At 47.0% G+C, this 24,109-nt stretch overlaps 1 protein-coding gene across 1 annotated transcript in view; it reads right to left on the bottom strand.

The window, feature by feature from the left end:
* LOC140688385 (trafficking protein particle complex subunit 9-like) overlaps positions 1-21,337 on the bottom strand; it is a 488,572-nt gene extending 467,235 nt beyond the window's left edge. The window contains exons 1-8 of the mRNA XM_072947071.1: positions 21,243-21,337; positions 20,756-20,882; positions 20,324-20,377; positions 17,969-18,066; positions 16,025-16,581; positions 8,569-8,728; positions 8,068-8,180; positions 4,634-5,512 (exon numbers count right to left, since the gene is read on the bottom strand). The gene's annotated coding sequence lies outside the window, so the exon portion shown is untranslated. The remainder of the gene's footprint in view (positions 1-4,633; positions 5,513-8,067; positions 8,181-8,568; positions 8,729-16,024; positions 16,582-17,968; positions 18,067-20,323; positions 20,378-20,755; positions 20,883-21,242) is intronic.
* Between the last annotated feature and the right edge of the window lie 2,772 nt (positions 21,338-24,109).

The following is a 24,109-nucleotide window of genomic DNA, read 5'->3' as shown; positions in this document are numbered from 1 at the left end:
GTCCCACGAAGTCCTCCTTCTCAAACAGGATGTAGAGGAGGGGGGTCTTTCCCCAGGCTTTTCAGGGACCCCATTCAGCCACTTGGACTTGGGCAAGATGAAGAGTGAGTCAGTGAAGTCCTCGATCATCTTCTCCACCACCCTGCAGTCCTCGTACTTTGAAGGTCACGTCGGCGCACAGCTACTTGGCCACCTCCCCATACAGCACAAAGACAAAGAGCTGAGAGTCATAGAGCGTGGTGCCATACAGCTCCTCTGTGCGTGGAGCTTCTAGAAGGCCTTGGCCAAGAGGCAGTCAGTAATGGTGACAAGGCCCACTACATTGCAGTGGGTCTGGAAGTCACTCCATCCATTCTCGGGCCCATAGTGATACCTATAGTAGATACAGAGTGCCCACTGGGAGCCGCACGGGCTGATCTGGCTCACCAAGGAGATTCCATTATAAATGAAAAAGAAATTCTCCTCTAAGATGATCCCCACTGGTTGGACCACAACGGGGAGAGTCTGGTGGTCCTCAGCACACTGCACGTAGTCAGGGGCGCTCATGTTGCAGGCCCTGCCGAGAGGGGAGAGTAAACCGATGTACATACTGTGCTGTGGGCTGCGGGCCTCACTGGGTTGAGGTGACTTGGTTTGCGCCAGCCAGAGTCAAGGGAAGCCCAAGCAAATCAGGGGTAAGTTTGCCCTCAGCGTCTGCACATGGATACTGTAGCTAAGATCACATTACCCAGCTTTTGGTCTAGGCTTCCATCCCCTGCAGAAAAGGGTCATTTCTTGTTTTCTGTTTCCAAGCACCTAGCCAGGCCCTGATGCAAAGTCAGTGCTCAAAACTGCTGAATAAAGGAATGAATAAAGGAACTGCTTCCCCACCTCTCAGCAGGATATAATGCAAAGAACCATAGTGGGATCAAAAGATCTGGATTTCAACTCCAATTTATTTGAACTCCGAAGGTGCAGAATAATGGGTATGAAAACTTGCTTTGGGGAGGAGGGTACAGTTCAGTGGTAGAGCACGTGCTTAGCATGTACGAGGACCTTGGCTCAATCCTCAGTACCTCATTTTAAAAAATGAAACGAATAAAGAAACCTTATTACCCCCCTCAAAAAATATTTTTTCAATTCAAAATTCAAAATAAAAACACCTTGCAATTGACACAACATTGTAAACTTGACTATAAAACAATTAAAAAAAATCCTTGCCTTACAAGAATACATCTGGATTATGGAAGTTTGCAAATGTAAAATGCCTAGAGTACCACCTGCATAAGAAGGAACTATACAAATGTGCTATCCCTCATTTAAGGGCTATTTTTCCTTTGGGGAGATCATAACCTCTCAGAGGTATTTTTCTCATATTAAAAAAAAAAAAAGAAAACATTACCTGATTCTCCATACTGCTGAAGAATCAGATAACCCTACGAAAGCATCTGAATCATACAGTTTATTCAATAAATGTTTGTTGAATGAATGAATAAACAAGCAAAGTGAATGCTGCTTCCTGACACAGGCCATCATAATGGTACTGCCTGAAAATGCCAAGCCCACGTTCCACCCGACTCAACACTAACCACGTGGGTGACCTGGGCAGGCCTGTGTGCTTCTCTAAACACCAGTTTATTCATAAATAGAAATGAGGGCAATAACACAATCATAAAAGCATTAGTGAGTCACAAATGAATAGTACCCCAACCTTGCAAGATGGAACCATTAAAGAAAATTGGGCAAAGAGTCCATAGGCACTCTCCATATTATCTGTTACAACTACATGAGAATCTACATTACATCTCAAAATAAAAAGTCTAATTTTTTAAAGAGGCTATTGAGGTTAAATGAGCTCACTGTCTCAAATAAGGAACAGACAGTACAAATAAGACAATGCGCAGCCCATGAGATACACTCAGTAAATATACCCACTGAACCCACTGGTCCCTCCAACTTCAGAGCATGAGGAGGTTTCCTCGTGGCCAGAGGCCACTGCACCTAAAGCTAACAAAGCTATTGGTCCCCACTTTCAATATCCCCTGCCATCACCCTAGGTCTAATTTGTATTTGTAATTTTTTTCTTTTTATGAAATAGAAATCCCCAATTGCATAGCCTTCAGTTCACCAAAATCTGACCACACAGATCATGATGGCAACCCTCCTTGGTGAAACAATAAAACGAAAAGCCATTTCCACAAGACCTCTGTGTAAATCTACTAGGGAACTTCATCCTGGACTGAGAGGAAGAGGACTGGGGAGGAGGGGCAATCTGAGGCACACAGACCCATGGGCCACCTGTCCCATGATGGACTTTAGACTCAACCCTCACCCTCCAGGAACTTCAAAATACACACAGACAAAGAGCTATTGACTATATATATATTTTTAAAGAAATCCCTGACTCTCTAGCAGGTCTTGTATCTACCGAGACACAAATGGCTTATGTGTATAATGTTTCACAAAAGCCTTAAAATATTATCACGCCAACTTGACACATTAAGAAACTAGGGAGAGAGGTTTATCACATTGTGCAAGATTAGAGAGAGGCCTCGTCAAACACCGTATTTAAACCCAAGCCTTTGCTCCAGTGCTCACACTGCAAAGTGTGACATACTGCCCCCTTCCTGCCCTCTCCCTGCAATCAATCTCTGAAGAGTCTTTTCTGTGCCACGTGGAATCACAATCACACCAATTTACCACAAAGAGCTATGTCACTCCTTGGAGGACGTGTCAAAATCTAAAGGGTTGGGATGGGAGGAGAGATTTGCATTTTCTGTTTCTCAAAGGAAACATGGCTTTAAAAGAAACTGAAAAGCACTTATCTAGTCTAAGCCCGCATTGTGCAGAGAAGGAAAAGGAGGCTCAGAAGAGATGAGGAAAGGGACTTCTTAACAAATATTGCCTCAGCACAGCACCAAGCCAGCCCTGGGCCCTTCTGGGGGAGGATCTGGGAGGCCCAAGAGAATGAGTGTTCGAGAAAGGAAAGAGAAGAAGCATACAAGGCCCTGTCTCTATACCACCATAGCATGAAGTTCCACCAAATTTTCCAGTATGGGTGCAGCCAACATTAAGGTGGACTAAACAGGTTATAGAAAGCTGGAAGTCTCAACCATAGTGGAAATTCCAACATTTGCTGTTTTTTTCCAAGCTCAAGCATCAGTTCAGTGGGCGCTCTGTACCAGGGACTACACGAGGCCTGGAGTTCTCCCAAATACAGATCTCTATTATCACGTGTGCAAACCACACACAGGCCCACCAGAAGAAAAACGCCGACACATAAGATGGAATTAATGAAACGGAAAGCAGCCAACCAACATATACTACTAGCAACAACGGTGCTGCTAGAAATAGACTCATGGACATAGAAAGCAAACTGTTGTTAGCAGGCAGGAAAGGGAGGATTAACAGATACACATTAATAAATATAAACTAAATGACAAGGATCTACTATATAGCACAGGGTACTATATTCAATTTCTTGTAATGAGTTGTACTAAAAACAATCTGAAAGACATATATATACATATGCATATGCTTATAACTGAATCTCTGCTGTACATCTGAAGCAAACATGGTAAATTGACTACACTTCAATAAAAAATAATTTTATATAATAAGTAAAAATAAAAGCAACGCCATAAAAAAAAGTAAAAGAACACGGCAATCCCCTTAGCTGTAGGTGGTGGAGAACTCTGCAAGCACCAAGTCCACTCGAACACTCCAGCACTGGCTGTCACTCATTCCAAATATCAGAGAATCACTTGGCTTTTACGAGGTTACTTTTCTCTTCTGTGAAAGGCTTCAGTTGCATCTAACGATGTATTGAATCTCATCACTCACAAACCCAAGAATTAATGAGGATTTCCCATAGGCCTGGCTCTGGACAGATGAAAAGATAGGGTCCCAGATATATTCATGGGTAGAAGAAGTTTATTCCATAAAGACATTAATTCTTCCTGCTTTGATAGACAGATTCATTGCAATTCTGATTAGAATTCCTCCCAGATATTTCATGGAATGTAACAAGTTAATTTATGGTCAGGAACAGCCAAGAAACTTCTTTAGAACCACCAGTGGGAAGGAGTGGATAGGTCATTCATTTCCACTGGACTTTCTGATGTGATGAAAACGTTCTGGAATAATAATGGTTGCACAAATGTGAATATGCTAAAAGTTGCTGAATTGTAACATTTAAGTGGGTGGAATTCATGGTGTGTGAACAATATCACAATAAAGCTGTTATATGAAAAAATGCTTCCTGCCAATTATCTTTCCCTCTATACTACTAGTCTGTCCCACAATTTAAGAAAAACAAACAAACAAACAAAAAAACAAAACAAACCAGATTTTGCCAGGAGCTCTTTAGGACTGCAATGTCCCTGGGAGTCCAACGCCCCAGGTGATGCTGTTCCTATTAACACACACTAGCTGGGCTGTACTAGTTAGGGACTGTAAGTATCTTTTTAAGATCGATGGTCTCACGTTTCACCCTGGGAGAATGAAGGATGGAGGATGTCACAGCCTCATGCCTTCAGCTCATTTTTAACTGAACCAAGCCCTGCTTTCACCACTTTAATCCCTCTTACTATAAAAACACGTAACATCAACAAGCACCGCCATCATAACACCTGAAAGTGTTCAAGGTACTTACCTGGGGCAGAAATACTAAGGGAGGAGACAGAAGCTCCCTCAGCACTGGCACTCCCTTTTCCCGACTCCACCAGGAGAAGCTGGGCGTTACAGCCGGAGGCTCTCAGCCTGGAGAGCAGCGCCCACGCCGCTGATCTGGACCTCAGGGAGCGGGAAAGGGAGAGGAGGGAAGCCCCGGGGGAGAGGGAAAGAGGGGGGGACGCGGGCTGCAGCCCCGCTCAGAGGCCAGCCGGAGACCCAGCCCCAGCCGCCCGCCCAGTCCGGTTCCGCAGTCCCCGCCCACCCGGACACAGCCCTCCCAGGGGCGGGGACGGGCCGGCGGCCGAGGAGAGGTAGCCCGGGAGGAGAGGACTCGCGGGCGGGAGAGGGGACGCGGTCGCCATCCACGGACTGAGGGGAGCCCGGCTGGGCCAAGAGGCGGCAGGGGCACACCTGGCCTTGGACAGCTGTGGCCGGGGCGCCGGGGCAGGTGGCGCGGGCAGAGGGGACTGGCCCGAGGAATTCAGCTGAAAACACGCTGACTGGCTCCCTGGGGGGCTGTGACACGCCGACCGCCCTCCCGCAGCCGCCTGACCCCTTTCCCGAGATCCCCCCACCTTGCACTTCCACAGCCAGAAGCCCCGGCCCCAGGCAGGAGCCAAAGGCCTACCGGGCGACAGAGCTGAGAAGCCTTTGGGGCCGATCCCCGGCTCGGAGCTGGAGCTTCCAATTCGCGGTCCAGCTGGCAGCGACTGCTCTGGCGCGGGAGGGTCAGCGATCCGCTCTGGGTCCTGAGAGAGAAGGTGGGGAACCGAGGGAGGGAAGATATGGGAGGGGGAGGGGAGGAGGGGAAAAGTGGAGGGAGACAGATGGACAGGAGGTGCAGAGAGAAGGCAGGTATCTGGAGTTGGGAGGGGAGTAGCAGAGATGGGGAGAAAGCGTTTGACCTCTGGGGGCACCGCAAAGGAGGCAGCAGTCCTGCCTAGGCACCCTTCTTAAACCCTCAATGCCCACAGCTCATATTTTACGTCCCTGGCCCAGCCCTCCAGCTAAGGTCTCTGCAGAACCCCTACGGGTATCACACTCGTTGCCCCCACAAGGAGCTGGGTTTACTGTTTCTCCAGGAACCAAGCACCCGCAGGTGTCACTCATAACTACCTTGGGAAGTGTACATATTCCCCTTTTACACGCTGGGAAACAGGTAGGCACGATCTCTGCCTTAGCTCCACTGTCCCAAGTGTTGGGCTGGCAGGGAGCGGGAGGTAAAATGTCAGAGCCCCAGAAGGAGCCGACTGCCTGGCTCTTGGTGCATAGTCCCCATCCCTCCTGGGTAAACCACACCCCAACCTCGGGGAATAATCAAGGGCTCACAGTAGGCCCCTGTGTGTGGGAGAGCTGCCCTCAGTTCCAGTGCCCAGCTTGCTAGGTAGGTAGAAGTGTTACTGAGTCCAAATTCATTCTCCTCAGTGCAGGACAGGCCAGTAAGTTGGGAGACCAGGTGTTGGGGCATGGAATAGCAAGTTTCTGTAGACCTAGATGGCAAACTAATGTCCTGGAAAACCATCTCCGCAAGTCAGATTTCAGGCTCCTTTCCTATGTGCTTGGTTTTTGCAAACTTCTTGGTGTAGGAATTCCTTCTTGTTAGAATCCTTTGTTTTTGCAGCTATCTGCCTGGGTCAGATCCCTGTAAACCTCCAACAAAACAAACGTTATTTTCTATTCTGCAACTTGTTATCTTTATATGATTGGAAAAGTTTAAAATACCCTTAAAGATCAGAGCCTTCAGAATAGGCTCTCCTGTATATTTTAGGCTCTAGGCAACACTGTTTTACAATTAAGATGAAGCCTAGGAGAAAGAGCACAGCGTTAAATTCAAAGGAACAGATCTAATATGGAGTCAGATTTGCTCTTTTCTATTACCGTGGCAGAAGCCACTTGAGGATTTAAATCCCTTTATGTTAAAAATAAGTTAAACTTTAAAGGAATTTACATACATTGCTGGGAATGTGCATAGCATACCTGGAAAAGCACACAAAGGATTGTAAACAGTGGCATCTCCAGGGAGGCGTGTAAGAACAGAGGATGAGGGAAAACTTCTATCACTTGAGTATTTTTTGCTCTGTTTGAATTTTTTAACCATATTCATATATATTTCTTTTTCAGTTAAAATAAAAGTGTAATGGAGTAAAGAGTAACTAGCTCAGCAAATACAGCAGCCATGGAATCACTGAACCATCACTTTTGATTTAAGCCAGGAAGCATTGATTGTCTCTCTCCTATGTTCCCAGTGCTGTTTTAAGAATTCTTTTATACATTTTTTTTTAAATAATAACATGCTATCCCTCACCCCTGCCCAGGGCTGGTGGAAAACCAACTGAGTTTTTATTGAGTTGTTTTCCAAGAAGTAGAGATGAGTTATAAACAGAACACATCTTCAGGGCAAAACAGGCGGAGTGGTTTTCCAGCAGGCCAGATAGCGATGACGAGTTTTCAATAGAGGCGCCCAGAGGCTGAGAGAGAAAGCCTCCAGGACCCTACAGAAAGCTGCCCAAAGTGCTTTCCCCATGGCACTACTGAAATAGGAAAGAACAAATCTGACTCCATATTAGATCTGTTCCTTTGACTTTGACACTGTGCCCTGTTTCCTAGGCTTAGTCTTGTTGTTTCTGCAGCTTTTGTGAAACAATGTTGCCTAGAGCCTGAAATACACAGGAGACTCTATTCTCAAGGCTCTGACTTTGAAGGATATTAACACTTTTCCATTTGTATAAAGATAACAAGATACAGAATAGAAAATAACATTTGTTTGTTGGAGATTTACACGGATCTGACCCAGGTGAAGAGCTGCAAGAACAAAGGATTCTAACAACAAGGAATTCACACACCAAGTTTGCAACAACCAAGCATTCCCGCTACCCCTTTTTAATATAAGAAGAGCCTGAATTCTGACTTGGGTTGATGGTTCTCCAGGACATTGGTCTACCATCTTCCCAGCTGGCTTTCCAATTTAAAGTCGCTATTTCTTACCCCAAAACCTGGTCTCCTGATATGTTGGCCTGTAAGGCACGAGCAGAACAAGCCTGGACTCGGAAGCACAAACATATATTGAAAGTATGCATTTGGTATATTAAATGACCTGCTTCCACTAGTCTTCCTGACGTTTTCTTCTCTTGACCACTCCTGCTATGTTCATGAAAAACTTGTCATGTGGACACATTTCCATCACTAGCCACTACCCTTCCAGGTAAGAACTGATGCCAAGAATGCACTGGAAGTTGCTAGAAGGTATTACCAGCCCAAAAAAGAGCAGAAGTGGGTTCTGGCTGATATTCAGGAGCAGGCTGGGACACCGGACAAGATGTCTTAAGTATGGATAGACAGCTGGGCACCAAAGGAGAAGCTTCTAAACTTCCATGAGGAACTTGTTGGATAGGAAGGAAAAGTCCCAGACTATACCTGTGATCCCACCACGAGCTTCCTGGGCAAGGCTGGGCAAATCATTTAAATTCTCTAGGCCCGTGCTGTCCAACATGGGAGCCACCAGCCACATGCAGGATTATGATGTTATTCTGTAGCCAGACAGAATTATAAATAAACATTTTATTGCAAAGGGTCAGCAGGTATAATATTTAAAAACATTATTGGTTATCTTGCCCTAACAAGTTATTTTTGTATGTCTAGCTCTCTGTGGTTTGTAATGCCTGCGACTAATGATTCCCATACAGTGAGGTATTTTGAAATTATATGTTACTGGACACAGTACCCTCATATCACAGTTGAGAAACACTGACCCACATAAGCAAGGTGATCTGACTTAGTAGTTATGAGCAGGGGCTCTGGGGCCAGCCTGCGTGAGTATAAATTCTCACTCTCCTTCCAGGGGGTTCTGTGTGAATCTTGGACAAATTATTGTTGTTGTTGTTGTCATTGTTATTATTTGTGCCTCTTTTTCCTTACCTTTTAAATAGCGAGGAATATGTAGACTCTATCCCCTACTGTGTTGGCAGGATTAAATGAGTAAACGTCTGTGCTGCCCACTTCCCTGGGTTTCAGCGTTCTCCAGGCAATCAGTGCCAAACTCAGTGGCATTCTCCACTGTCTTCGTCAGTCTGGGATGCTGTAACAAATTACCGTGGGTCGGGTGGCTTAAACAACCAGCATGTTCCTTACGGTTTGGAGGCTGAGGCTTTCAAGTTCAATGTATCTGGGAGAGGATTGCCAGCTCGAGGATGGCTGTCTTCCCACTATCTTCATGGGCCAGAGAGCAGAGAGAAGCAAGCACTCTAGGGCCCTGTATAAGAACACTAATACCATTCATGAGGGCTGTACTCTCATGACCTCATTTTATCCTACTAATCACCTCCCAAATGTCCCACCTCCCTATACCATCACCCTGGGAGATGGGGTTTCGTCATATGGATTTTGAGGAGATGCAAACATTCAGTCCACACATCGGCTAACTCTCCCCAACATGCAGTCATCAAACCTGTAGCTAATTTCAAAGTAGTGTTTATATCTCTCTGCCCATTTCCATTCCTACATCCACTAACACTGAAGTCCTGTTACATTTTATTCCTTATTTTTCTGGTAGAGGTTTAATTGATTCCTCTAACTCCAAGGCTCCCCTCGCTCCAGTCTGCTTTACAGCCCTGCCAGGTAGGTCTTCCTTAAAACACCTTCCCACTTCACCTGGTTGTTTTTTAGGTGTAAATGTCAGAATTCTCTCCACACCCCATCCTATACCTTTAATCCCTTACACTACCGCTCACTATGTTATTTTCCTATTACCACTGTAGCAAATTTCCATAAGCTTAATAGTTTAAACTAGCACAGAATTATCAGCTTATGGCTGTGGAGGTCAGTGATGCAACACAGTTCTCCTTGGGCTAAATTCAAGGTACCAGCAGGGTTCCTTCCTTCTAGAGGGTCTAGAAGAGATTTTTTCCTTGTTTTATTTTTTTTCCAGTTTACAGAGGTCACCCACCTTCCTTAGCTTGTGCCCCACAACTTCCTCCATTTTCATGGTCAGCAGCCTTTCTGAACTTTGCTCCATGGCTACACCTCCCTCTAATTTTAAACTCAGCTGGGAAATATCCTCCGGTTTAAGGACCCCTGTGATTACATTCGGCCCACCTGGACAATCCAGGCTACTAACCCTATGTCTCATCTCAGGATCCCCTTGCCCCATCCCACTCAGGCATTATGAATGTGGCTGTGACATTCACCTTGTGTAACATTTCCTCTCATGAGCAATTTATGGTTCAAGGCACTTATAAGTGACTTTTTGTTTTTCTTCCTTATCCTTTCTACATTCAGTATGTCTGGTGAGATTATATGAATCCTTTTTATTTGTGCCCATGCACTAATATTTAATAATGTATTATGGATTTAAAAGGCTAACTAATAGACAATTTAGGAGACAGAAATCCTCTAAGATTTTTGTCCTAAAATATCTGTTATCCCTTTTGCCATGTAGAGTAACATGTCACAGTTGGCTACCCTGTGGCCGGGGAGGGACGTGATTCTGCTATCACACTCCCCTCATTCTCAACAATGTGCTGATCACCTAACCAAGGATCTATGCTCCCCGCTGCGCTCACTTCCTCCTCCTTTCCTTTGACTATCCTGTTCCCACTGCTTCCTTCATTCACCACATCAGGATTTCATGACCACATTCTTCTCTAAATGAAATAGGTATCTTGCATCTAATGTCTGACAGCTGTTCTTATTTTATATACACACACTGACCTACACATAACCCCGTCCATCTCTTTATTTTCCTAGAATCTTCCAGAGGAATCAGTTCCATGATGATGATGATGATGATACTGACAATGATGACAGGGGCCTCTCAAGGATTCTGTTAAAGAGGGAATCAATAAAGGGAGGGAATCATTGCAAAATTTCCCCAGAAACAGGCTTAAAGCTAAATATATGCTATAGTGTTTAATGAAATTGACTAATATTTAACTATTTTTAAAACTTGATATCACTGAATTTAAAATTTTAAAGGGAATTTTCATTCACCACTAACCAAGATTCAACTCTAGGACCAAAATCTTAGGATTTCTGTCTTCTAAAAAATTGTCCACTAGCCTTTTAAACACGTGATCCTTTTAAAAAGTTTAGTGCTGGGCTGAAAATCAGCAGGATTCATATAATCTCACAAGACACAGTGAATGTGGAAAGACTAAGGAAGAGAAACAAAAAGCCATTCATAACGTCTTGAACTTTACGTTGCTCACAGGAGAAAATGTTAGCCAAGGTGAGTGTCACATCAACATGATGACTGAGTGGGATGGGGAAGCTGATCTTCCTCATCAGATATTTATGCTGACTTGTTAGATGCAAAAACAGTCTCCTCAATGGATTTGCTTCTAACAAGTATGGAAGAATTTAGGTTCTACCAAAAGCAGGCTAAACATTTTCCCCTGCTGTCAGGTCTCTGGGCTGAATGTTCCCACAAGAAGGACATGATTATGTTTCATAGGGAAGACTCCCTGAGAAGCAACAGGCTTTTCTAGGGCAGAACTGCAGGGCCCCCCATGGAGGGCTGGAGGAGGGCTAGAGGGGACACTGGAAAAACAGCAGGAGTGAGTTCAGATACTGCTGCTCAGGTCGCCAAAGACAGCATTGCTATCTCTAAGGATATGACATTCTCCCAAAAGTTCCATGAGTGAAGGAGCCTGTGAACACTAAGCAGGTTGTTGAGACAAAGCAGCACATAATTTGCATGACAACACAATGAGAGTATGATTTGATATTTGGAAAATAATTAGCCCATTGTTCTTTGAAACTGCAGCAGTAGCAATAGAAATAAAAAAGACTGAGCCTTCTTGGAGGCAACAATCAATAAACAATTCTAAATCTGCAGAATTCCTTGACAATATGCAAGCAATGAGCTAGATGTGTGCTGCAGATATCTCTTACTGCAGGGCTCCCTCCTGCAAAGCATAGAACTAGTTTCTCAGCAGACAGAGGGAACCAAGTCAAGATTCCTAATCTTTTGAGATTTACTATATGGCTGGAAAGATCAGACAAGTACATACAGCCAAATATGAATAAATGTAATCAAATACTATCAAAGGTGATTGGAGCACAGATGAAAGAGAAATTCCTTTCACCTAGGATCTAGAGAGACTTCTTCAGAAAATGTGGCTTTGGAGATGTCCAAAGACATGGGTGGAATTTTGGCAGAACAGGATGTAAGGAATTTAAAAACTGATTCTAAAATTCATATAAAAATTCAAAGAATCCCAAATATTCAAAACAATTTTGAACAAGAAAACAAAGTTGGAAGACTTGCACAATCTGGTTTTCAGAATTTTTTTTATAAAGCTACAGTAATCAGAAAGTATGGTGTTGGTGTAAAACAGGAAAATAGAATAATGGAACACAATAGAATGTTCAGAACTAAACCAACACTTATATAGACAATTGATTCTCAAAAAGGATGCAGTGGAGAAAGGATCTTTTCAACATGCAGTGCTGGAAAAATTAGATAGTGATACGCAAAAAAAAAAAACATGAATTTTCATCCACACCTCACAAAATATACAAAATTTAACTCAAAATGGATCATCGATCTTAATAGGAAATCTAAAACTATAAAACAGCTAGGAGAAAAAGCATAGGCTTAAGCTTTATGTTCTTGGGTTTGGCAAATATTTCTTTGCTATGACACCAGAAGTATCATCTATTTTAAAAAGAAACTGATAGAGTGAACTTTATCAACATGAAGACTCTTCAAAGCTCTTCTAAACACTGCTAAGCAAATGAAAAGACAAGCCATAGACAGAAGTTATTTGCAGATCATATATCTGATAAAGATCTCTCTTTGTATCTGATCCAGAATAAAAAGGTCTCAAAATTCAATAATAATTCAAACACCTGAATGAATGAATGAGGCCAGGAAACACACTTCAGTAAAGATATCCAGATGGATAATAAGCATATGAAATGATTCTGATTAAAGATGCCATTAGTCATTAGAGAAATGCTTTTAAAAACCACAGTGAGATACTAGTTCACATACATACTAGAATGAATAGGATTAGAAAGACAGACCTTACAAAGTGCTGGCAAGGAAGTAGAGCAACCAGAACTGATACACACCACGAGGAATTTACAATAGTACAACCATTTTGGAAAAGTCTTTAACAGTTTCTTTAAAAAAGGTAAACACCTTTGTACCATATAACCCAGATATTCCTCATCTGGTGCTTTAGAAAAGAAAAGCATATGTCCATACAAAGACTTGTAAACAAATATTCACTGCAATTTTATTTATAATAGCTCAAGTTGTAAATAACCCATGCATCCATCAAGAAGTAAATGCAGAAAGAATTGATGGTCTATTCAAACACTGGCCACAATAAACTATTCAGTAAAAACTCAGCACTGAACAATACTCTGCTATAAGACAAATAAGCTATTAATACAGCAACACAGATGACTCTCAAAATAATTACACTGAATGAAAGAAGTCAGACAACATAGAGTAGATACTGCATGTATCCATTCATACAAGGATCTTGAAAATGCAAACCAATATGTTGTGAAAGAAAGCAGATCAATGGTTTCCAGGGGAAGAGATGGGGAGGGAGGGAGGGACAACAAAAGGCAGGAGAGAAGCTTTGTGGGTGATGGGTATGTTCACTGTCTTGAGTGTGGTCATGGTTTCTTGGGGATATACCTACGTCAAAACGTATTAAGCTGTACACTTTAAACGTGTGAAAATTGTTTTGCCAAGTATACCTCAAAGCTGTTTTAAGAAAAAAGGCACTTCAGGCCTGATCCAACTCAGCGCCTGATTGGAGTGACATGATAAGTCCCTCACCCTGTCTGCCTAATGGGAAGGTAGAAAACCTTTCACGGATGATAATGTATGGATTTTTGATCTACAGAGTCTGCCATGTAATAAAGAATTTCTAGACATGCAACATGTCAAGACTATATGACGGATAATATGAGAATAAGAAGCATTAGACAAAGAATGTAAACCCCCAGGTGAAGTAGGCATCAGAGTTACCCCTAAAGGCTATAAAATACTTTTAATATATTCAAGAAAATAAGGAAATGATGGGAGAATAGATAACAGGGTAAAGACTTTCACCAGAGAAATATACTGGAATGTATTTTTAAGAAAAATCAAACAGATACTCTAGAACTGAAACTTTCAGCTCTGGAAACAGGTAAACAGAGTTAATTAGGATCTCTTTTAAGTAAAATTTTCAGTAATGCCGGGTAAAATACAACAACAAAAGTAACACAGAGCTAAATATGGAGAGAGAATATCCCAGGTGACAATACAAAGAGGACACTTAAAGCCCAGAGTGGTCATCTTGTGAGCTGATGCCACCGCAACTTGGAGGGAAGGGGTTTTAATCTGCACATAAATAGGGATACAATGTCCATTTAGGAAAACGGGTCCATACCAGATGTAGAAGACTCTTTCTTTATATCTATATAGTCAGAGACACAGATATAAATTGCAGCAGCGGTCACAGTGCCACAGGGCCCTGTGCCAAGGAGTGTGAGCACCTCTGCAAGAGGGGAAATGTAGGAAGATGAATCTCTCCCTAGAGCCTCGGTGTGGAACGTAGCCTTGGCCACACGTTGGTTTTAGCCCACTGACATTGACTTTGCACTTCTCCACACTAGAACAGTGAGACTATGAATGTGTATTGCTTTAAGCCACTGAGTCTGTGGTCCTTTGTTACAACAGCAATCGGAAAGGAACTCAGAAACCAACATGAACATGAACCACAGGCTGCCTGCTTTGCTGGCAGGAAGTCCTTTGTCTCTGATCCTGGGGGAGTGTCCTGTCTTCTGGCAGCATCCACAAACTACCTCATGCTAACTTGGCAGCTTGCAGAGGGTTAAATCTTAACCCTGCACAGTTCTTGGTATTTAGTTAATAAAAATGATGGTGTCATCATTAGTATTTTTCCATCTTTTAAATACCCTTCAGTCTTCTAATAAAGCTACTTCTAATTAAGAGACAGTATAAATAGTCTTCAATGTTCATAATAAATAACTATGGTTTTATCTGGTTACTAAAATTATGAATAATAATATTCACATTTTTAAAAGTTATTAAAATCAACATTGTTTAATGAAAATATCATTTCTTTTTGCATGAACATGTATTAACTACAAGAAATGTTCCATGCTTTGTTCTATGATTTACTGTTAGAGTCTTAAAGAATAATATTTTCCTCAAGAGATATTATGGCGAAGGGATTTCTTTTGGTGGAACAGTTTCTACATCAAATCTGGTGCATGGCTCAGGCCACTGGGAACCTAGAGATGATAGAAATTAGGAGGCATTATAAACACAGTATCATTTTTAAAGGAATTAAAAAACTGGATGTGTGAAAACAAAGAATCAGAGAATATTCTGTTGAAATAAGTGTATTTTTTAGCTTAAGCAAGACACGGGGTGAATAAATCTAAAATGAAAAAAACACCCAGAGATTAGCAGCGAGTCACGCATGCAGTGTGACTGATCAAAATCAAGTAGCTTCCAAACCAGTGTGCAGGCTTGATGCCTTCATGAATCAAGTCTGTGTGGCACCAGAACACCTCGAATACATGTTGATGAGGTATTTATAAGCCCTCCAACATCCCAGCTCAAAGCCCACACACGAGCCACACCACTATCACCTACACATCTGCAAAACACACAGCATGGTGAATAGCACCTTTCTTGTTCAGTAGCCTGTGGCAGGGCACTGTGAGCAGACAGAGATACAGGGACACAGGGACACAGAGGTACCTCCCCTCACTCAGCTGATAACCGTCCGTGCATTCCTGGGTACAGGATTGTTATAAAATGCACCATGGATTGATCCTCCTCCTAGGAAAGGAACCGTAGGGCTGCCCTCAGGTTTGAGCAAAGGTGGCCGGAGGATTTCAGAAGAGTTGTTTCAACACAACCAATAGAAATGTCGGCCACCGTGACCACGAGAGACAAGTCTCCTGCCATCCTGGTAGGCAATTGGGCTCCTGACAAAAGCTGGGCTCAGTAAAGAGTTAAGTAAAAGGCACAGACCTGAGGGATGCCCCAGCAATAGGCAGGAGGTAGGGCCTGGTTTATACTGCTCTGGGTGTCTCCCAGCCTCATCCGAATACAAAATCAGAAATTTGCAAAACAGCAGAGCTGGGATGGATCACCTACTCCTGACTCCTCACCTTACAGTTAAAAGGGTGGCATCCCTGACAGGCAGAGCAACGTGCTAAAGGCAGAGCGTAGAAGTGGCAGCGCCAAATTAAACGCACCGTGCCAACCCCCGTTCAAGGACGCTGACACTGAGGACGGGGCCAAGGTTTCCAAAGAGGAGAATGAGACAGTGTAAATACTTTGTTCCCCCCAAAACCCCAAATGATTTTTAAAGGCACAAAAACTCACCTTAACAAGCTCTCTTCTGAGGGGGGCTCTCTTCTGTCTCTTCGTCTTTCTGTCTGCCTCCATTTCTCTCTCTCATACAGAAACACGTACAATTTTGTGAAAGGGGACTTCCTGCCATACAAAGACAGACTTCACATCTTCAGAAAGACACTTGACAAAGCAGTTTCTCAATTCAAGTCTTTGTGTGAGGTCTGGGCAACTTCCTTATTTTCTAGAAAAATTGGTGGTTCCAAAATCAGGAGATCATCTTCCCCAGAGGAAGAGTTCTGGTCCGTGTTGATGAAGTTGGGGATGTCACATTTTGTGAGGCTGTTCGGCTCCTCCTCTGGCCACTTGCTGCATCTGATGGCTTCCTGGAGCCGAATATCATTGTCAAGGGCAATGGTTGAGATACCAGCTTTGGCCTTGTCCAAGTGGTCCACTTCACTGACGTAGCAGTGAAAGAGGGACCGAGATTCGTCATTGCCCTGCCAGAGAACACCTTGGGCAGCAGCGGTCTTCCAAAGTCTGACACAAAGCTGTTCAGTCTGAACCTCTTCTCGGGAGAATCTGCATTGCTATAAAGAAAACCAAAATAAAAGGTCGCTCACACTCCAGCTCGGTGACCTGAAGAATCATAGTTTTTGCCATCTACTGAGAGCAAATCCCTACACAGAGCATGCTGATAAGCACTGGAAGTGAAAGACATCACTTCTGAACACATACAAATAAACCCAAGGCAAAAGTCACAAGTGAGGGCCCTTGGACTACCCTGAAAAGACATCGCTCCCTGAGAATCCTAAATATTGGTGCCTCGCACACCAGTGTTTCTCAGAGGGACACTCAGATCATCTTCACCAGAATTACTTAAAGTGTTTCTTAAAATGCAGAATTCTGGGGTGCACACCCTCAGAGTCTCCAGAGTTAGGGACCGGTAGTCTGTATTTTCATAGCCACCAAGATCACTAAACATGCACCGCCATCGACATCGGGTCACCTGAGCATCGACAATGCTGTCTCACGGGGTGGGGGGTGCCATGTGTGTCAGGGTGCTGTCCTACCCACGTGTCTCCCCTGATTCTCAGAACTGACAGTGCAGCCCCATTGGGCAAGAAATACCACCATTTCACAATGCATACGCAGGGCGCCCGACTGACAGATACAATCAGTGATAGGACAGGGGACAAAGCTCAGATTCCTGATCCCTTGTTTCACTTACTGTGGGAAAAATGAACAATTCAAGGATAATAAATCAGTGAGTGAGTGAATAACATGACTCTCGTTAGTCCCACGAGTGCCTGGAAGAGCGAGCCTGGGCACACTGAGGACCGAAACAGCCCATCTACTTAATTGCCATCCTCCTCAGATTTATGTAAAGGTTACTTCCACCCAGGCAGTGACTCCTGAAGGGCAAGAATCATGTCTGAACACACTCTCAAATCCAGAACAGAACCTGACAACAATTAGGCTCTGGAGTCTGTGTTTAGCGAGTGTTGAATCTCAGTGATTCCAGCTCTTACACCTTGCCTTCCCATCCCACCCCTCAAGATATGGCCCTTATGACCAGTTCTCCCGGGGCTGGGGCCACGGAACACTTTTACAGGACTGGAAGAATCTGATCATGTAAACCATCCCCCAGAATATCATCAAGAGTCACATGCATTTCAGGGATCAGTAATCCCAGAAGCTTTGCAGTTCAGGCAGCCGAGGGATTCTTATATCAGCTCTGTCTTCTACTGTGACTGCCTGGGTGACATCAGACAAGGAATTCTGAAAAGCCTGATCTTTTCCTTTCAGGAATAATCTACTTAAAAATTCTCGTTGACCACTCAACAAATGTGATGTGAGGATTAATGATTTACACAAAAGTACAACATTCACTAGGTCGTGGATTTAGAATCAGAGAAAAATCATTTGAGGAAGATTGACAGAATGCAGCTTTAATGCAAATTTCAGTTTTCTTACCTTTCAGTAAATCATCTTCCCCTACTTATCACTTCACCCAAGTTTAAAAGATGTTTGAGAACAGGGATGAGTGTGCCAGCAATCTGTGACCCAATAACCTAAAATGTCACCTAGGAAAAAGAGGGGAGTAACACATTTTTAAAAAGCATGGTGAGGATGGCGGGGGCCATCCCCCAACTCCAGGCTAAGAAGCTCTGGGTAATAGCTTTCGTGCCTGCCTGGGGCATCAGCTGATATTAAAACCCACCCAGAAACCTCACTGTCCAGCAGCTCTTCCGTAACACAGGCTACACTTTCTCAGGATTAAGAATTGGGTCCAGTAACCACTTCGCTGAAGAGTAAAGACAAAGGAGAAGAGAGTTCTGCCCCTCACCAGGGGAGAGCCCAGACCTTGGGCTGCATGTACTGTGCCCACCTCCCAGGAGAAGGATAAACTGGAGAAGGGCGTCCTGCGAAACTGGGCAGCAAAGTTTGAGATTGGAACAAATTGACCAGCTGGCCAGGGACAACCCCCTCCGTCGCTGTCTTGGCAGCTGCCTCCGCCCCCTCAGCACATCTTGCCCACCTCCGGTGGCTAAGCTGTCAGGGAAACTGTGCTTTGTGACCAGGGGCAAAAGAGGCTGCCACCCAGCCAAGCTGCGGGGGAGATGGGAGCTATACCACTAGCTCCCAAGCGGCAGGCTCCATACCCCCGCCAACACCCCGCCGCCCCCGCACCCTACCACACCCCCGGGGCAATATGACCCGGAGAAGGGTGACCTGGGAACGAGGGGCAGAAGATGCCGCCCCCAGGTCAGGCCTCCAGAGAGATGGAAGCTTATCCTCCAGCTCGCCAGGGGCAGCCCCCCTCCTCTCCAACCCCTGATCTCACCGCGCCCACCTCCCAGGAGCAACCAGAACGGGTGTAGGGTGTCAGGTGAATCTTGCGCGGGAGAGGCCGTCCCCAGGCCAGGTCAGGGGAGAGGAGAAGAAGTGGCCCCATTAGGCGGGGCAGCCAGCCGTCGCAGCTGCCTCTGCCCCTCGACCGCATCGCGCCCGCCTCCCAGGAGCAAGCTGACATGGAGACGGGCATCCGGCTTCTTGGGCAGCAGAGGACGCCCCCAGGATTGGCCGCGGGGAAGAGGAGAGCAAATTGACAGGCTCCGCGCTGCAGGTCCTCTACCCCTGCCTATGCAACCCCGCACCTTAAAGGCACCGCCCAGGGCGCCCCTCCCCCAGCAGGCTGAATGAGACAGGTGTGTCTGGTGATCTGGGGCAGGAGAGGCCACTCCCACACCAGGCCATAGGGGAGATGGGAGCCAATCCACCCACTCCGCAAGGCATCCCCATCCCCCCGCAGCAGCCACCACTTTTGCCCCCTGACCTCACGGTGGCCTCCTCTAAGGAGCAGGCTGACCTGGAGATGGACGTCCGGCGAACTTGGGACAACAGGGACCGCCCCCAGGGCAAACCATGGGGGGAAATGGGAGCAAATGGACCAGCTCCATGGGAAAACCTGCCGCTGCTGCCACCACACCCAACGTACCACGCCCGCCTCACGGGGTCAGGCTGACTTGGATACACGTGTCCCGTAACCCAGGGCAACAGCGACCGCCCCCAGGACAAGCCGCGGGGAAGATGGGAGCAAATGGGCCCGCTCCCCCGCTGCAGGCCCCCGACTCCTGCCACCCCTGCACCCTGACTTCCCTGCCTCCCTCCCCCAGCAGGCAAAGTGGGACAGGGGTGTCCCGGTACCTGGCGCAGCAGAGGCCTCCTGCAGGCCACGCTACAAAGACATGGGAGCTAATCCACAAGCTCCCCCGGGGCAGCCTCCCTATCCCCGCAGCCACCAACTTACCAGCCCCCTGACCGCACCGCACCCATCTCCCAGGAGCAAGCTCACCTGGAGTCGGACCTCAGGCAAATCTCCGGCGGCAGAGGTCGCCCCCAGGCCAGGCCGCGAGAGAGAGAGAAGAAATGGAGCAGCTCCCTGGAACGGATCCCCTACCCCTGCCGCCGCTGCCCCGCCTCCCAGGAGCAAGCTCACCTGGAGACCGGCGTCCCGCCTCTAGGGCAGCGGAGGCCGCTCCCAGGCTCCGCCGCGGGAGAGAGCGGAGCGAATTGAGCGGCTTCCGCGCGGCAGCCCCCCTCCCCCCGTGGGACCCTCACCTTAATGGCACCGCCCCCACTCCCCACTCAGCAAGCTAAGTGGGACAGGCGTGTCCGGCGACCTGGGGCAGCACAGGCCTCTCCCAGGCCCGGCAGCCGGGACAAGGCAGCTATTCCACCAGTTATCCAGGGGCAGCCCCGCTCCGCTCCCCTGCCGCTGCCGCCGCCCCCTGACCTAACCGCCCCACCTCCCAGGAGCAAGCTTACCTGGAGTCCAACATCTGGCGAATCTCCAGCGGCCAAGCCACACCCCAGGCCAGGCTGCAGGGAAGAGAAGAAATCGACCGGCTTCCCCGGGCAGCCTCCCACCCGCCGCCTCCGCCGCCGCCGCCCCAAACCATTCCACCAGCCTCCCAGGGTCAGGCTGACTGCCAGGATGTGCACTTGCCTTCTGATCCTACCCAAGTGCCTGAGCACCTCCCTGCATCCCTACACTTCCTGCAATTCTGCACTCACGGCACTTCTGCACCCCTGAATCCCCGCATCCCCTGAACTGCCTGCGCCCTCCACAGCCCCTGAACCCCTGTCACCACTTACAGTTTTGCACTGCCTACTCTCCTGCACCCCTGCATGTCCCACACACCACCTCTTGGGCCTTTGGCAGAGTCTCTGCTGTTAGACCAATGTAAAGGGACTCACATCTTTGCCAGTATATGATGCATCAGTGGACGTCTGGGGTTGGCTGCAGGAAGGTACATGTTCCCGGTCACTAGCCTGGGCCACTAGAGTGATCTCTGTGAGGTCATCCAGGATGGGCTCAGAGATGCTGTTTTCCAGGAAGAGAAGAGTTGAAACCCGTCCTGATGGCAGAGCTGTGCTCACCAGGCCGTCCACACTTCATGTATTACACAGGGCTTGAGGAAGTGAAATGGACCCTTCCAAGTAAGACCGGCCTTTTGTGCACCCACCTCAGTCCTGGGCTCTGAGGCAAACCGACTGACTCCCACCCTGAGGGCCCAATTTGGGCACCTGAATGTTCCTTTGGAGGCATCCCAGCAGTTCTCAGGAAGAAGTCTGGCTGCTTCCACCCCATGGCCCTCCCTCCTACTGTGCTGGCCTCAGGAAGGTTCCTTATTTGGGGAAGAAGGCAGCCCACCCCCTACCCCACCCCTCATCATGCTCTCACCCAGTCTGGTGCTGTCTCTGCCTGTCAGAGTCTGGGAAGCCATCCCTCTTCAGTTATGTCCCTTCTGAGATGGACTTGCTGCCACTCAATTCTAGGCGAGGATGCACCATAGAATGCACTGGGTAAGAGAACCAAAATAAATAGTTTCTTCTGTGAGGTTGTCTGTTTATCTACTGGGGCTGGGCTGTGTGTAGTTTGCTACAGCTATTGGTGTGAGAGGCTAAAACAGTCTGTGTGTCCTTGTTTTCATCTCCCCGCTGTCTTCTGTCTTTGGATTTTCCCTAGACACTCCTGAGACATTTACTTCTTTAGTTTTGTTCCTCTTATTACACAGAAGCCCTAATGTCATGGAGGTAAGGTGTTGGGGGAGCGGGACAGATCAGGGCATCTGTAGTCCTGTGATTAGTTCTCATTGAGCCTGTGCCCTGAGCTGTGACCTCCACAAGTGTGTCTCTTTCCTCCCACCCAAATTTGGGTGAGACAGAAGGGATTTCCCTTCTCCCAGGCTGGTTAGGCTCTGGTAAAATAATTTCTCATTAAAAAAACAAACAGACAAAAAACAACTTCCCCCAATGAAACAGAATGTTCTGGGTGTATTTCAATAGAGTTATTTTCTCCTTTCCAGGCAGGAAGCATGAGGAGTTATCCTCTGGCCTTCATTCTGAGAACAGGACACGGTTCTGGATGTAAAATGCATGAAAAAGAGCATGGGGCCCCTCTGACTGGCCCCCTGGAGTTGTCACACTGTGATTTCCCCAAGCTGAGCCTCCCGCTGGCTTCAGGGACCTGTTAAATCTGCCTGACCCCGGGGTTCTTACAAAAGCGGGTTCTGCCTTGGGAGCTGTGACTCTCCAAGCCTTTCCGGCTGCCTCTCTGGGTTGGGAGCAGCTTTTCCCCTCAGTTTTCTGGGATCTAAGAAGAGCAGTGGGTTTTCAGCTCCCTCAGCTCTGCTGTTGTTTTCAGGACAGGAGGAAGAACTTCTGAGCTCCTCACAATCTGGACCAGAGGCTGGAATCCTCCCTTCCTCTGCCTCCGTGCAATCTGTGGCTGTGGTTCTAGCCGAGTTTCTGAAGATGTGGATTTAAACACACACATCCCAGCCCCTACAGGAGCACACAGTCCCACAAATCCCCCCAGTTTCCACTGGTAACTATGGAGCCGATGGGGACACGGGTTTCGGGACCACAGAGGCCTGACTGCACGACTTGCTCTGTGGTCTATTAAAGTGGTTGCTCTGGGCCTTGTCTGAATTGGCTTGCTTACCACATCTGGTACGTGGGAAACACAAAATAAGTACTAGAACCTTCACTTTTTCTCCCTCCAGGGCCCTCAAACATAGAAATTAATAAGTGAACTCACACGGCCTGATCACCACAATGAGGTCCGTCCAGTCTGGCTCTCCTGAGTGATGGGCACTGACTTGCACCTTTACTCGGAACAGTAGGAGAACCGCCTTCCTCTAACTGGGCATCTCTGCACAGCGGGCACGCCCTCAGCTGAGGCGGGGCCAGCTCCTCCACTGAGGTGTGTGCTGGTGGCTTCAGTGTGACCTGGCCCTGCCGGGATGTGAACCTGCAGTGAGTGAGGTGGAGGGTCAGGTGGAGGGGAGTCCATTCTGGGGTGGCAGGGGGCCCGGTATCACCCCGCCCGGCCTGGTGCCTGAGGCTTCCTAACACCTCCTACAGCTCCTGGGTTGGCTCTGGTCCTGGCCACTCCACACACCCTCCCAGTATCTTTTCATTAAGTCCCTTTTCTGCTTTTATCAGCGAGAAGTGGCTTCTGTTGCTTGTTCAGTGAAACAGTGCATCGGGAAACCAGACTACTTCTAACATCAGTAAAATACCAGCCACGGTCAGCTCGCCGGGCAGACCGTGCAGCACAAAGGCCTGCACAGGGCTGTGTGAACGGCTTACGTGAAGGGTCCTCATCATCTGTCTTCAGAGATACAGAAGCTGGTGGTTCAGGTAAAACCTCAGGGAGGGATTGAGGAATCCAAAGCTGGTTGGTTTCAAAGGCTAACTTATCAGACCAGACCCCTGAACTGTGGTCAGAAGCCTGGCTCAACATCACACAGACTCAGCGCCCTAAATGCCGGGTGGGGCCGGTGCTGTTCACTTTGCAGGCTTTCGTTGGGGATTCACTGTAGCCCCTTAAATGCAGCAGAGATTCCAGCCCCCTAAGCCCCCACCTTGAGTGTTCCATGACACAAATCCCGGGAGTGTTTAACTTGCATCTGTGTTTAGAAGGATGAAGGTGGCGCAAGAGGAGACATAAATTCACACTTAGTGACACCAAGTCACAGCCAGTACCTCCTCCACGGAGAGCTATGTGCTCCCACAGTGGTGGCTGGGGGCTGGGCAGAGACCCTCTGCTGGTCCCAGAGGGACTCGCTCCTCTGGCCACAACTGATGGGTTGGACAACAGATCCAGAGGGAGACAGAGCATCTTTCCTGAGAATTTGGATCTGACACAGAGAAATCAAGTTCACTCATCTGGGGATTGGCGGAGGGGAGGGGCGTTGGTTGGAAATCAAATGAAACCAGAGCATGAGAGAAAGTTAGAAGTGAAAGAGCGAGAGACAGAGAGACTGAGCTTGTGAGAGCAAATTGTCAGAAAGAAGCCAAACAATCAGGGGACAGAGGAATTCCACCTCCTGACTGTCTAGTCTGTCCCAGCCCATCAACGACCCCGTGGGATGCTTAATAACATTCCAGTTTTGCAGATTAGGAAACAGGCTGAAAGAGGTGTTGGCTGGGTTTGGGTGCACAGTTAATTCAAATGCCGCTGGACCCCTCACTTCCCATTGCCTGAAGGCACCCTAATACTCACTGGGACCCCTGTGGTCCCCTGACAGCCCTGCACCCTGA

This window comes from Vicugna pacos, chromosome 22 (genome assembly GCF_048564905.1).
Source record: "Vicugna pacos chromosome 22, VicPac4, whole genome shotgun sequence".
Classification (NCBI taxonomy): Eukaryota; Metazoa; Chordata; class Mammalia; order Artiodactyla; family Camelidae; genus Vicugna; species Vicugna pacos.
This window is presented reverse-complemented; position numbering and strand designations above follow the sequence as displayed.